The sequence below is a fragment of the Dermacentor variabilis genome, chromosome 3, assembly GCF_050947875.1.
Source record: "Dermacentor variabilis isolate Ectoservices chromosome 3, ASM5094787v1, whole genome shotgun sequence".
NCBI classification, from domain to species: Eukaryota; Metazoa; Arthropoda; class Arachnida; order Ixodida; family Ixodidae; genus Dermacentor; species Dermacentor variabilis.
In genome coordinates, this window is record NC_134570.1 from 155,196,236 (window position 1) to 155,210,009 (window position 13,774).

A 13,774-nucleotide genomic window follows, 5' to 3' on the forward strand; every position below is an offset into this window, starting at 1 on the left:
TACGTTAATGAAAATTTGTCATTCAACAACCTTGTTTACATTTTTGTACATATGCAACGGCCAGCGAAAAATGTCAATGACGCTATCTCTTATTCCAACGCAGGAACAGCTGTCACCGGTCGTGTATCGTGAGTAATCGCACCGAAATTATTGTCGCAGCAGAGAGCACCCATATAAAGCCGTTCAGCAAAATATACAAGGGCGAGTCAAATGAAAGTGAACCAATGCAAATATATTACAAACGGGGTACTGAATTTAAAACTAGTCTTCATGAGCATTTAGACATTTATCGCATTCACTAACGAGTCGGGTGATTCCAGTCTCATAAAACTCGTTAGGTTGCTGCTTCAACAAATCTGCAACTGACTCTTTCACGTCATCGTCCGACACGAATCTGTTTCCCTTAAGCTGTTGTTTTTCATTTCCCCAAAATCTGGAAGTTGCAAGGCGACAGATCTTAGCTGTGTGGCGGACGTTGCAGCGTTTCCCACTTGAAATTTGCCAGTTTTGTATTAACCACATCAGCGACGGAGAGACGGGAATTGTGGAAAAATTTTAAATTAAATTATGAGGTTTTACGTGTCAAAATCAGTTTCTGATTACGAGGCACGGTGTAGTGGAGGACTCCGGAAATTTCAACCACCTGGGGTTCTTTAACGTGCACGTAAATTTTAAGTACACGGGTGTTTTCGCATTTCGCCCCAATCGAAATGCGGCCGCTGTGGTCGGGATTTGATTCCGCCTGCTCAGCAGCCCAACACGATAGCCAGGTCGTGGAACATGATGACCCCTTCGTCAATTTTCCACGTCGTTTGTTCTTAATTGCGACATGCAGCCGATCCGGCGTTTCACAATATCGGAAACGATTGATATTCTCTCCGGCTTTAGAAAATTCTATCAGTAATGGCCCCTGACGATCGAAAAATATAGTAAACAACACCTTTCCGGCGGAAATGACGGCCTTTGCTTTCTTTGGGGGCGGCGAATTCGAATGTTTCCGCTGTAAGCTTTGACGTCGTGTTTCAGGCTCGTTGTAATGGTACTACGGTTCGTCTCCGATCACAATTGCAGACAAGAAGTCGTCGCCTTCATTATGATACCGGATCAGATGAGTAAAGGCAGCGCAGAACCTTCTTCTGGCGGTAGTTCGAAATCTTGGACATCTATTTCGCACACAAGAACCGATGACTGAGATTTCATGAATGATGATGTGAACCGAATTGTGACTGATGTTCACGCGCTCTGCCAGTTCATTGATGTTTATCCTCCGTTCTTGTCTCATCAGCTCATCAACTTTTGCACTTGTGTTGGGGGTGATTGCACGATGGCTTTGGCCCGGTCTTGGATCGTCTTTGCAACTTCACGTCCTTTTTCAACCGTTTGCTGCAATGCTTCACAGTGGCCAATCAAATACGATGTTGAATGTACACGGCAGCCACACAGCGAATAATTTCCTTTTGGAAACCACCTTCAGCTGTCAAAACGTTCACGGCACCCCGCTGCTCAGCTTCTGAAATGTCCATTACGTCACGCAACCATGTTCAATCCAGTGTATGACAGCATTAAAGAACATTTACCCTCACATCTGCGTGTCGCTTTTGTAAATGAAAGATGCCTGTGTGCTACGCGCATGCCTCGCAGATAATGAACCGAACCATTATTGCGCGGAGTGGGTAGGCTCACTTTCATTTAACTCGCCCTCGTTCATTAGAAATGCGACGATACAATGGAATATACAAATGCTCGATAAAGGGGCAAGAAATTGTCATTGGAAAGGAAGTTCACTGCACGTATACACAAAACCTCGCAACAAGATATTTAAATATACGTATAGGAGGAGGGGAGGAAAGAGAAAAGTAGAAGGCAGGGAGGTTAACCAGAATAACGTGCAGTTTGCTACCCTACACCGGGGGAATGGGAAAGGGGAAAACAAAGATCACAGGGAGAGAGAGGAGGGAAGGAAAGAAGGAAATTGCGGCGAGTTCGCTGACGCGTGTGGTCTTACAGAAATTACATTACTAGTCACAGATGGTCGCACAAACCCGTCGTCCTGAAGAAACACAAAAGCGCCTTCACCGCTTTATGGGTGGACGGGCGATGGGGGCGGTGTTCCAGCAGCACCTGCACAGAAAGTGGCCGATTGTCCAGTTTTTGGAAAGCTTTGGCAAGTTCTTGTCTCTCTGGGACATATCTTCGACAGTGGCACAGCAGGTGGTCGATGTTTTCTTCGGTGCCACAGACCTCGCATGCTGCATTATCAGTCACTCCAATTAATGCAGAGTTTGCCTTTCTGAAGGCCACTCCAAACAAAAGGCGGCAGAGAAGCGTAGCTTCACGTCGAGGAAGTCCGAGTGGGGGTCGGAGTTGCAGGGAGGGGTTTAGTCAATGCAGTCGTGTAAGTCATCAGTTTGACGAGTTCCACTCGGTCACTGTGAGACTGCGTGCCAGGTGTCGTAGCTGCCTTGCAGCGTCAGTCCTCGAAAGCGGAATTGGAACGCTTTGCTCTTCTTGATACGCTGTGCGAGCAGCGTTATCGGCTGAATCATTGTCACTGATTCCACAATGGCCAGGTACCCACTGAAAAACGACCTCATGACCTTTTTGTTGGACATCATGGTAAAGTTTCACAACTTCGTATGTCAATTGGCCATGACATCCGTGTCAGAGAACTGACTGCGTGCACTGTAGTGCCGGTTTTGAATCACAGAACACAGCCCATTTTCTAGGTCTTTAAGAATCAATTAATGCCAGTGCTCGACGCAGGCCCGTTAGTTCTGCCGCCGTTGAGGTCGTGATGTTTGATGTCTTGTACCGCAGTGTCATTCCTCGCGTTGGTATAACCACGGCACCAGAAGAACTGCACGACGTAGTCGATTCATCGGTATAGGTGTGCACGTGGTTGTTGTACATTTCATGCAGAAGAAATAAGCTCAGCTGTTTTAGAGCAGGGGCCGGTAGATCTGTCTTCTTCTGTAGTCCCGGACTCATTATATGTACTTGTGGACGGCTCAAACACCACGGAGGACACGCTGGCTTGGCTCCAGGGGCGTACCCTGAAGTAAACGACGCACGATGTCCACTGACAATACCGCTAAATGTCGAGCAGGGCCTTGCAGCAGTGAGGCTCGCCAAGTGGTGGGAAGGGGTCCTAGCATAATGCCTGAGATGCATACGCATTGTCTCAACGGTAATGTGCGTCGTGATTGGGTAATCCTGCGCAAGGGCAATGGTTTCAGCCGTTGATGCACTGCGTGGTTAGCCAAGACATATCTTAAGGGCTTGGGCTTGAATACTCTGAATCGTACGAAGGTTAGTCTTGCAGGTGTGAGATATTGCAGGCAGGCTGTATCGCAGCAACCCAACGAACAACACCATGTACAGCTGTAACATAGCGTGTATAGATACTCCCCAACTTTTTCCTGCAAGGAACCTGAACAGGTGACAGATAGCAGTCAGCCGCTTTTTCACGTAATTGACGTGCGGAATCCAAGACAGGTCTCTGTCAATTACGACTCCCAAGAATCTGTGACTTCTGCTGTATGGTATAAGTTGTCCGTTAATAGATACGCCGTAACCAGACATTGGCTTCCTCGTGAATGCCCCCATTGCGCACTTTCCGCATGAAATTTCAAGTCCTTGTTCACGAAGGTAGCAGGATGTCATTGTGGCTGCCTTCTGAAGCCGAGCGCGAAGCTGAAGTCGTGTCACACCTGATGCCCAAATGCGTATACGTATAATACGTATAATACGTATAATATACGTATAAGTCTCCAATAAACCTACGTATCTAAGATGAATTCACTGTATATGATGCGTCAAACAAGGCAAATAAACATGTAAGGCAATCACAGATTCACAGAATCCTAGAACCCGCCCCCATTCCATCCACTCCATTCGATGTATCGTGTGCGACGGAAGGCGGCTCGCTTGCTCCCTGCTTTTCTCCTTTGCGCACACAACACTGAGCCTCCATCGTCTGCTCACCCATTCTATCCCTCCCCCCGCCTCCTACGCTTTCAATCGCACACACAGCATGCTGCGCGCGGTCACGACGTTATTGCCGTGGGACTTCATACGAAACATTAGGGCGACGGCGACAGCAGGATTGCGCCTGGAGTCTTTATATAGTTGCTATCACAATAATATAATAATAGTATCCGGCAACCGAAGCGTGCCGTGGCCGATTACTTTCCGCAATAGAAGTAACAAACTGTCACCATGCGACAATTCGCTGTGCCGCAACAATATATCTTTTTTTTTCTTTTGTGGGGTGGGGCACCGAAGTTTAAAAAAGACGCAAAGGAGAGTATGTTGGCCACAATCCAATCCCTACTTGGGACACCTAATGTGGCTACCGAATTAATATCGAAGAAAACGTGAGACGCTTGGTCCACCGAGAACCATACGCATAGTGCTCGGTCTTTTACACCGGCGAGACAAGACTTCCAGGAGAGGTTGCGCTCAAGCGAGAGCAGTAATCCGTCAATTCATCGAAGTGATGGCGGTGAGCGACCATTGTCTCTTTTTCTCGTCTGCTAGCCAGAAGGCGTCCATAACTCTGCCAGGCGAAAATGCACTCGGCCAGAGAAAACCACACGCGCACCGCAGTACGCCGCGCGGCGGTTTAGGGGTACCACAAGAAAAACGCATGCGCTCTGGCTGGCTCTGGCAGCCCGCCGCTAGGGTAGCGAGAATTAAAAAAAATAAAAGGCTCAATGTGTCCTCACGAATAAAAGTCAAAGTAGCAATAATAAATAAGAACATAGTTACCCTGGCTGGCTTTAGTGTCTTGACATGGATGCTTTGGCGTAGGTGAAAAAAAAATCTTGATATTTTTTTTATGCGACATGACGGCACAAATGAACCACCACAACGCTTCGTCTCATCGGTTCTCGCTGCGTTTTTTGTCAACTTGTCTGATAGTGTGTTGATTTGGCTTGTCTCGTTGTATGTTCCGATCTAAGACACTAGAAAAGTCAATTCACCTGTGGCGTCAAATGTTTACAACAACATTAAGCCCACAAAGTTACGGAATTGGAAATCTAAAGCACGACTTTGGAGATATCGATGCACCTTCCGCATCAAAACTTTATTAGAACTTTATACCCATAAAGTGTCAGAATTGAAATCCAATGCGCTCCCGATTCCGCAGCCTCAGCGAGATGCCGCGACGAGCCCGCCCACCACGCCTTTGGAACTTTGTGCTCGGATGGAGCTCCTTGCGGTACGATATGTGACTCCCGGTGCATGGGCGTTGCCGCGAAATCCAGCCCGATTTCGCAATGTTCGCGCTAAAATGTTTTTTCGAGCGAGAAAAAGACATTCTAGATAAAATCGAGCACGATTTCCGGCGCCAGGGGTTATTTTGGCCAGCGGCGCTTGGAAAGAACGAAAAATTTTCGGTGGGTGGTGGGCTCAAGCCCCATAAGCCCCCCCCACCTGGCTGCGTCCCTGCTTGGTTGGGATTACCGCCATAGTTGGCACAGTTGCCAATGTTACGATTGTAGAGAACAAGAAACCAAGGGATGGTGAAGAAAAGCCACAGCAGCAGGCTCATAAAAATCAAGAAGTTGAAAAGCATTGAAGTGATCCTTTTTAATATTTTACGAAAACCAAATACAATTATATGGTTTAAAAAATACCAAATGTTATCATTACCTACTGGTAAGTCACAGTCACTAAACCGAATGACCAAACCCTGGCCGTCCAGAATGCCCGCGATCGGACCGTCAAACTCGGCTTGGCGGTCCCTATGTGGGACGAGTCGAGTGGCGCGGGGTGTCCCCTGCGTCTTGACTGGACTTATTAAAGAGAGCAGCATTCCGGACAAGTTGGTAATCCATTACTTAAATGATATTGCGCGACAAAAAAAAAACGACACGGACGTGACAGAAGACGACACACCAAGCGCTTGGTGTGTGGTCTTCTCTCACGTCTGTGTAGTTTTTTTTTGTCGCGCAATATCATTTAAGTAACGACCTATTAAAGTTATTTCACTCACTCACTCAATGACTTAAATGTCTAATGTCCTGCCCTCTCTAACTTATGAACTCTACAGCAAAGCAGCTTTTACCGTAAACTGTGTGCATGTAAGTACAAGTTCTTTTAACTTTGTAGTTTCGTACCAGATAATAACGTAGCAATGTCAGGTATATTTTCATATTTGGAAAGTGTGGTGTCTCTCTGCAACTACATTTTGGATTGTGGATGCCGAGCCTGCAGGTACAGTGTGGTTTTGTGGGCAATACCTGTTCTGAATATTTTGGTTGTTTCCATATATAGTTTATGTAGTGCAGTGCCTTTGTAAAAGAGTACAAGCAAGCTTTACATTTCTTTATTTTCAGGTGACATGTGCTACCTTTGCCAGCCGGATGAGGAAAGGGCACATAGTCAAGTAATCAGAGACATTCATAATGCATACATCACAGAAGACACAGTGAATGGTTTCAAGGGCCCGTCGAGTTCAACGAGCCTTAAAGGTAAGTATGTAGAGGCATTCTTTTATGCTTTTATGTGGTAGTGTGTTAAACAACCAGCTGTAGCAGTCTTAAGAAGGAAAAGAAAGCAGTTTATGAAGCCTTAAAGAGCCCATAAACGTCTAAAACTATTTTACACTTTTCAAACATCCTCGTCGCTTGGAGAATGCTGTGACCATAATCTCCGGTGAATGCTGCAGCGGTATGTGCTACACGAAACGCCACTAATTCATAAACAATCCTGTACTGCTCTCCTGTTGTTTGTGGTGCTTCCTTTGTAAATCATGATGTCACCAGGGTGCTCAATGCGCATCACCACCACGCATCAACAGGGTGCTCCAGGTGGTGCCACCAGGGCTAAAATCTCTTCATTGGTCAGTAGTCAAGGAACGACAGCGCCAACTTGACAAGAGCTGACTGTGTATACTGAGAATGGAGGGATGCTTGCCCACTGTGCACAACTGAACCTTTTATGAAGATTTAATTGAGTAAGTTTCACGCTGATGATGATTATAGGTGAACAATGAAGGACCTTTTTTTCTGGCCTGCACATGCGACATGTAGCTTTCATTAGATTGCGTAGAGTTGGTGACCATATGTGACCAGGGGCAGATAGTGCAAGTGGGCAGAGTTGTTAAAGAGTGCAAGAAACAGCAGCAGTTGCATTTTCATTGTGCAAATGCCTGTAGCTTTGCTATTACTGCACCACTTTAGAAAAATTCTTGTGGCCATGTGTTCATATTGCAGCAACAGTGGAGATCAATTGCAACAAATGATTGAGGGCCTGAACTCAGAACGTGCAAGAGTGCGGTTCAAGATTAGTATGCAGAAGAAAAAGGCATTGTTTAATAGCTTGGCAAGAAAACAAGAATTCATGATCGCTCCTCAGCCTGTAGAGATTGTACGGGAGCACGTTTACCTAGGTCAATTACTCACAGGAGACCCTGACCATGAGAACGAAGCTCGCAGAAGAATAAAAAAGGGTCAGAATGCTTACGGCAGGAAGTACCAAATCCTGACTAGGAGCTTAGCACTGTTCTTGAAAAGAAAAGGGCAGAATCATAGCATTCTACCGGTGCTAAAATAAGGGGCAGAAACTTGTAGATCAACCAAGAAGCTCTAGAACAGGTTACCGACTGCACAAAGAGCGATCGACAAGAAATGTTGGGCGAAATATTAAGAGACAGGGAGAGAGCGGTGTGGATCAGAAAGCAAAGGGAGTTTCCGATATTATAGCTAACAAGAGAAAGAGATGGAGTTGGGGAGGCCAAGTAATGCGTAGAGTAGATCACGGGAAGAACACTAGAGTTACAGAATGTGTGCTAACGGAAGGGAAGTGCTGTCAAGGATGGCAGAAAATGAGGTGATATGGTGAAAATGGAAAATTTGCAGGGGCAATTTTGAATCAGCTAGCGCAAGACAGGGGTAATTCGAGATCCTTTGTCCTGCAGTGGACAAAAAATAGGCTAATGATGATATTCATGATGTATTAGAGCACATAAGCCACTATGTAACTCAATTTTTATCTGATGGTTGTTTCGGAGCCCTTTCAGCAGGTGGCTCTTCCGTGCTCCATATTTATCATAGTTCAGGCGGCAGGGAGGTATGCAGCCTAACACCTGCTGCATACAGGCTGCATACAGGCTGCATACAGGCTGCATACAGCAGGTATGCAGCCTGTATGCAGCCTGTATGCAGCTTAACACCTGATATGAGGCTGAGGCCTATCGTGCGGGGCACGTACCTGGTTTCTTTCTGGTTGGAGAATTATCGTCGGGTGACTTCGATCAGTAAGTGTGTGTATCTTGAATGTAATTTTTCAGGTTTCAAACTTGTCAACGGAGTCAGCGTCGAATATATGCACTGTGTTCTGATAGGAGTCACAAGGCAGATAAGCAAGGCCTTGTTCAGTACAGCTAACTGCTCTGAACGGTATTACGTTGGTATGTATATTACAAATTTTGTTTCATGCTTCCTATACTTGCAATATTCAAGCAAGGCTTCAATTGTAGCAAACACTTACAGAAGGTGCTCCTGTGAGGCAAGGAGTTTGATGGAGGACATGTTGAATGAATAAACAAACGAAAGCAGAATGCAGTAGGTATAATCAACCGACTATATAAAGCAGATGTATGAATGATGAACAGAGAAGCTACATTATCAAGACAGGCAGAAAAATGAGTACGATGAGAGAAAAGTGAAGGAAAAATTGCATTTTAAGAAAAGAGTGCCATTGGTAAACAAATCTGTTCTGTGGCATTCTTAAGCGATAATGTTACATAGAATGATTAATGATGATGAGCAGTTGCAGTAATATAGCTTGTGCTTTTACATATTACGGTTTTTAATACTGAATTACGTAACTGCAGTGTACAAATTGCACTTATCGAGTAGGGGAAGCTTCTAGGGACTGTTAATGGCCATGTTCAAGTGTACACGGATTATAATGATTGTAGATTTGCTGATTTCAGTGACTTTGCTCTACATATGTTTTGTCTCATCATCATCATCATCAGCCTGCTTACGCCCACTGCAGGGCAAAGGCCTCTCCCATACTTCCCCAACTACCCCGGTCATGTACTAATTGCGGCCATGTTGTCCCTGAAAACTTCTTAATCTCATCTGCCCACCTAACTTTCTGCCGCCCCCTGCTACCCTTCCCTTCCCTTGGAATCCAGTCCGTAACCCTTAATGGCCATCGGTTATCTTCCCTCCTCATTACATGTCCTGCCCATGCCCCCCCATTTCTTGTTCTTGATGTCAACTAAGATATCATTAACTCAGGTTTGTTCCCTCACCCAATCTGCTCTTTTCTTATCCCGTAACGTTACACCTATCAGTCTTCTTTCCATAGCTCGTTGCGTCGTCCTCAATTTAAGTAGAACCCTTTTCGTAACCGTCCTAGTTTCTTCCCCGTACGTGAGTACTGGTAAGACACATCGTCGATGTTTCGCCTATTTCTGTTCATCTTGCCTGAGTGGCTTGATGATGCCACTTAAGTGTGTATATTAATTTCTTCTTGCGTAGCAGCATCTCCAACAACTGCAATGTGGTAGTTCAGATATGCAACAATAGCATATTGTAATTCTTAGTTATCATTTTGCAAGCAAAAAATACATGGAAGCCTATAACACGGACGTTTGCTCAAATCATCAGCATGGAGATGGCTGAGAAAGAGGACTAAGCTTCAGCGGTTATTTGCACATTTCTGCGTGTGTGTGCTTTAGAGGGAAGGTCAAGACCTGTTGGAGGATATTGACAGAGGGGAGGGAGTGATAAATAAAGCAACAGAGGCTGAAAGTAGTTAGTCACTGGTGGCTGTTGGAATATCGTGTGTTAGTTGTATGGAACAATTGCGAGACAAGTTTTGTAGAAGTTAACTGGGTACAGCAGCGTCTTGTGCAGCAAGAAGGGTATAACCGTTAAATGTTCCTGCTGCATTGTGGTTTGCCTGTGCCTCAAATACAAAGGCGGATCAGTTGCGAACTTTTTGGGCAGGAGATACGTGCTGGGAGCTATCCTCCATATAGGCACACAAGCCCCATATCTGATCTTTACGAGAGACTTCCGACATGTCAGCAATTGGAACAAGTGGTAATTATGTGCCATAAGTAAGAGATAATTCAACGCACAGGTTAAAATGAACTAGAAGCAGCGAACGCTCGCCGAGCTATGTTATACAGTGCCTAGTAGGTTACAGGACAGAAATGCCCTACTCACATAGTGGATATGATACTCAGCTGCTCAACAGGCAGTCATAGGTTCAATCCTAGCCATGGTAGCCATGTTTGAATGGTTCTGTGCTTTGGAAAAGCTAAAGTACATGCTACAGAACAACAGGTACCTTAAATTCTGAGCCATTCACTACGATAAGCCTCGCAGTACGTGTGCAGCTTTATTATGTTAACCACACTTTTACGGTGAGTGTAAACACAGAAGTGAGGAATACGTTTTCAGAATGAAGGATGTAGCTTTCGTGGAGAGTAACCTTTAAAGGTATAGACTGATGGGTTAGTTGGTATGGCATCATGTACAGTCTAGTAGAAAGGGGGCATACATTGTACCATATCCCAGTCTTTTCTCTCTCCATGTGTTTGCCCTTTGCACTACAGGTACATGTTAAATCTATAATTGCTTGTACCTCCCTTGGTGCTGTGTGTTGGCAAAAAATTTCTGACGTTGATTTAAAAGGTGAGGGCTACGTATAAATCACTCGGCTATGCCAAAAATAATCTCAGCGACATTTTTAACTATTGGTGTAATATGGCACATATTAGAAGAATAGTATAAGGTGAGTAGCTTGTGTTAAGTGACTGGGAAAGCCCACGGAGAGGACCACGAGCTTGTGTTTAAAATTTTGGCATCCTCATGGCACGTAGTGCTTGCATTTTTGCAAAAGATGATCATCACAGTACACTGTATGCAATCTGGATGCTTATTTAAAATATGTAAAAAAATGACAAGAGGTAGCTGTAAAACACATGAGGAGGAAGCATTGCTAATCTCTTGGTCCTTCATGCCACGCAAAGTGCGTACAGATTATTTTAAATGTATCTATAAGGACGTGCTGCCTGATGCACCGCAGGGTTTCCTATAGTTGATGAACCAAATACAACAATGAAGAGCTGTGCTCACCAGTCGCGCATCTCCAGAGATCAGACCAAAAAAAATATAATTGAGTCAGGTATGACTGCAAGAATTTCTTTTTTGCCATTTTCAGGAACTTCCGTGCTTTAAGCGTATATTACTCTCGGACTGAAGTGCCATGGATAAGGTGATTTCATTCTTCCGGTTTAATTTTACTGTATTGGAGAAACATCTTGGTCACTTAAAATGATCTGTATAATTAATACTTGTGCAATTTTTGTGTGTGTAGGCAGCCCATCATCTGTGTGAGAAGTTAATAACGGCTTGTTAAGCATTCAACCTCCTCATTGCATCACGTCTACCCCGTCGCGTCGATGACAGGGAGACTTCAGAATGGAAGCACTGGCTTTTCCACGCCCTGCCATGCCTTGATGGCCTGATCCCCCGTGAGTACTGGAGTCACCTCGTAAACCTGTCGGAGGCTGTACTTATTCTGCTTAGAGAAGAGATATCTACTCAGGAGATAGACCATGCAGGTAAAGTACTGCACAAATGTAGATTAAGTATCCACGTCATAGCTCAATATTATTTCTTGCAATCTTTGTTAAAAAATTGTGTGTTGGGAGTGGCACAGTAAGTATTGGTTGCTTGTCGATTTATCAGTCATATTCAATAACTGATAACTTGAATTGCGGACGTACTAAGGATAAAGAGAAAACAAGGCTCACTTCCGTAAACATGTGTACTTACACACGTACACACGTACTGTAAATGCTGTTGAAGTGTACTTAAAATAAAGTATTTTTGGCAACAAATGCCCATATCAGTGAATCGGTTACCCAAGATAACATTATAGACAAAAATCTGAAGTTCATCCTTGAAGGCAGCTGGCTTGCTCACCTTTGGTTTGGATATTATTTATTGCGCTCTGAAATGTATGTCTACATCTGTACACTGCAATTTGTAAAATCATGTAAGCCCCCTCTCCTAAATTTTATTATTGTGAAAAACTAGTATACTTCGACTGTTACTGATAAAGGATTAGTGACACAGTGAGAAACATGGACTGAACTGGGTGTGTATAGACGCGACAATGTGCACTTCAACACCAAGCTTTGTCCATGCGCAGATTAGAGCCTGTGCACTCGTATGTGTCTGTATGTCTTTACTAGGCAGTTAATTATGCATCATTAGTAAATTGCATTATTTGGCCTACGAAATGTGAAAGCTTATTGGTTTAAAATGGGTTATGTGTGCTGAACTTGGGTGCGTTAAGATAGAGATTTGTCTTGGCAAAATTTCCAATAAGCAGGTTATAATAATGAGTGATAAACAAGAAATGTTAGGCGTAACATTAGGAGCCAGGAAGACAGCGTTTAGATCAACAGCGTGTAGAAGAGCGAGCAGCGGTAGCCAATATTTTAGTTTACATTAAGAGGTAACATTACGAAGTAGCAGGTAACTGTTTCACCTGCTCCTGATGTCGCGTTGCAGCCAGTGGCAATTTAAGTGATGTTTCACTGCTACAGACGCTCCTTCCTTCGCACATTGGGCCATATGATGCTTTCGTATGAAAAATTGCACATAGTAATGACTTCCCTGGTCCCTTAACTAAGTTTTGTTTTAAATGCTCGCTAAGGTGCTGCCTTCGGGAGACGCCTGTAATTCCACTGAAAATATAAGCTGAACTGCACCAGATGTGATTAGACCCTCAAGCTTTTTATACATCACAAAAATTCACTGTTCCGATTGCTCTACTTTGCTTGTTTCAGAGCGCATTTTGTCAATGTTTGCAGCACGCTGTGAGGCACTGTATGGCAGGACAGCAGCGACGTTTAATGTGCACCAGCTCCACCATCTCGCAGAGAGTGTTCGAAATTTGGGGCCACTGTGGGCCTATTCCGCCTTTTTATTGGAGAGTGGGAATGGGCGTCTTGTAAAGTCGGTGACCGCTGCTCATGGCCTGCCCCATCAGATTGTTGAGCGTGTGGTTATGGGGCAATATTTGGCACTTCATCGCCACTGCAAGTATCTCAGAAGAGGATAGAGCAGTTTGTGATCGTTTCCTTGGGCACCCACTTATTCAGAATGCCGTTGAGGAAGGTGGTACAATGTTTCATGGCCTGAACAAGCATGCTACATTCAGTGCTTCTGAAATGCAAGTACTCAATGGTACTGGCTATGATGGCAGTCGTATTGAGTGCTATGAGATGCTTGTGTACCACAGCACACTCAACAAAATGCCAACTAAAAGTGACAGCACATTTGTGCAAACATCAGAAGGCTTCTTCCGCATAGAGAAAATGGTTCGCGTGTTGTTGAGGACAGGTCACACACGCTTGCTGCTGATCCGAGAAGTACTTTTCTTGGAGGAACATCGCTTTCCGCAGCACATCCGGCCATGTTTCCTGTCAGCAAAGGCTCCAGCAAAAGTTCTCAGGCCATCAGACATGTTGAAAAGCTGTGTGTACCTAGAATTCAGCCACACACGCAAAGAATTTATGTGCCTTATGCCTAACATCATTGAGAGAGACTGAAGAATAGAGTGATTCGCCAGACATATTACTGTTTTCTGGATTATTGAACTGCATTCTGGAGACGCGTGTGCCACTTTATTTATTAATGGAATTTATTGGGACATGAGAAAGAAAAGATGGTTTCACTTGCATTAGTAAATTACCCTTACACAATACCAAAAATGCCACCCTCGC